Consider the following 2,500-nt stretch of genomic DNA (forward strand, 5'->3'; position numbering starts at 1 on the left):
CCGAGGCCTCGAGGGTGCTCGTTGGGGCTCTCAAAGGGCGCTCTTCAAGCGCTTTGCTGCGCGCAGGGCGCTCGTTGGGCGCTCCTCGGGCGCTCCTCGGGCGCGCGCGGAGCGCTTGTTGGGGCGCCCCTCGGGCGCTCCTCAGGCGCGCGCGCGGGGCGCTTGTTGGGGCGCTCCTCGGGCGCTCGTCAGGCGCTTTCAGGCGCGCGCGCGGGGCGCTCGTTGGGGCGCTCGTCAGGCGCTTTCAGGCGCGCGCGCGGGGCGCTCGTTGGGGCGCTCGTCGAGCGCTCATCAGGCGCGCGCGGGGCGCTCGTTTTGGGCGCTCCTCGGGCGCTCCTCAGGCGCTCATTGGGCGCTTCGGGCTATCATCTTGGAACTACATGGGCATTCTATGCTTCGCCAGTCCTGAGCTGGTGGCACAAGGTTATAACCCAAAAACATGGGCATTCATAACCGAATACGAAATGCTTGGTTACCACGACATGCGGGCCCATGGTCTTGGGATGATTCTCAGCATCTTGGGCACGTTTTTCCTTGTCGACGCTATTCTGCAGAGCTGACGCATGTTCGGCCGAGCCAAATAGTCTTTAAACCGAGTCGTGGGATTTCAAAACTTTTTGAACTTATTACTAAGCACAAAAAGTTTTTCGGAGGGTAATGTCGGGGAGATTCAATCCCTACTTGCCTTGTCTAGCCTTACAGTCAGGCTATCAGCCACGGGGTCCGGGTGCACCGACGTATATTTTGGTTGTTCGAGTAAGTCGAAATGATCTTTACATCCGTTTTTGGTTGTAAACATTTCACTAACTAGGAACTACCTCTTATGTCCCATAAGTAACAACAAAAATTATCATCAAACTATATAATATAATTATTTAATATTTAAAAATAAATAAGTTAATAAATTAAAATATTATACAAATATGAAAATTAATTTTTAAGTTTGTAAATCATAATATCTTTTCTAAGAAATGAAATTAAACAAGTGGTTACATTTTTTAAAGGTGCCATTCACTAATTAACTATTAATAATTATATAATTATAATTTTCAGGCTAATTTTCGACCAATTTTACAAGAAAAAATAAAAAAAATATTAGATCAAGGTGAAAAAATCCGAAAAAATAACGAAAACTCATATTAAGTATAAGCTTTCTTTTCCAAGTGGAATCATTCAAAAACATTGAGCTTTGCTACCCCAAATCCCCTCTCCCAATAATTCAAAAAAAAGATTTATAAAATACAAAATAAATATTAAAAAAATCTGAAAAAATCCGAAAAAAATAACTAAGAAACTAGATTTTTCAAGCTTCGATTCGGTTATTCAAACGTCGAAAACGGATAAGCGGAACTCCAAAAAAGGGGGGTGTGGCTCCTCGAACACATTTGTTCAAACTGCTGGAAATGAGGAAAAAGCTCAAATGTCATATATAGGGAGGGGGTTGTCGCCCCTCCCTGGGCAGTGGGGTTGGGCGCTCGGTAGCGCGCGCGGGGCGCTCGTTGGGCGCTCGATGGGGCGCTCTTCGGGCGCTCTTCGGGCGCTTCTCGGGCGCTTTGGGCTATCATCCTGGAACTATGCGGGCATTCTATGCTTGGCCAGTCCTGAGTTGGTGGCATAAGGTTATAACCCAAAAACTGCTCTCCTGGAGGCGGGCTGTCGACTCTGGAGTCCTTAGATGACACCAGTGCTCGGCGCCGTCTTGGTAGCTTTGAGTCTTTGATCTCATTGCTTGGGGAAAATTGACAGCGTTGGTGAGGATCCAGGTCACTTCACCAACGGGACCCTAGGGAACGGATTAGAAGGGAGGGGTTCTCCACCCTCCCTGTGGGCAGACGGTATTCGGGCGCCTCGGGCTCTCTTCGGGATCCTGGTTGAGCACTCCACTTGGATGCTTGGCCAGTCTTGAAGGGGGCATGTTCCAACTAAAAACTGCCCTCCCCCATGGCTGAGGAGCCCTTGGGCTCTTTTGCTTGTGGGGAACAACGTTGGTGTGATTAGGATCAGACGCACCAACGGTGACCTGGTAGGAGTGATCCGTTTGTTGGAGGGGTCGGGCTCCCCCCTCCAAAAACAACGTTGGTGTAAAATTGGCCATAGCACCAACGGAGACCGTCCCGGAGCGGCCAAGCGGGAGGGGAAACTTCCCCCCTCCCGCTGGGAAGATTTTTAAGGGACCAGATGGTTGTGTTCCCAAAGACATTCATGTGGGGTGCTTGGCGTAGACTTGATGGTATTTTGCCCAAAGACACTCCTATGGGGTGCTCGGCCTAGACCTGATGGTTCGTGCTAGGACATTCTGCGGGGTGCTCGGAATAGACCTGAAGAGAACTTGAAATCTTCCCTCCCCCCTGGCGGGGCTGCCAACTCTGGTGTCCTCGGATGATGCCGGTGCTTGGCGCTGCTAGGGTCGCTGAGGAGTCCTCGGGCTCTTTGGCGTTTGGGAAAAACGTTGGCGTGAATAGGGTCAGACACGTCGACGTTGACCGTGAAGGAGAAGTGA

The sequence above is a fragment of the Daucus carota genome, chromosome 6, assembly GCF_001625215.2.
Source record: "Daucus carota subsp. sativus chromosome 6, DH1 v3.0, whole genome shotgun sequence".
Lineage (NCBI taxonomy): Eukaryota > Viridiplantae > Streptophyta > Magnoliopsida > Apiales > Apiaceae > Daucus > Daucus carota.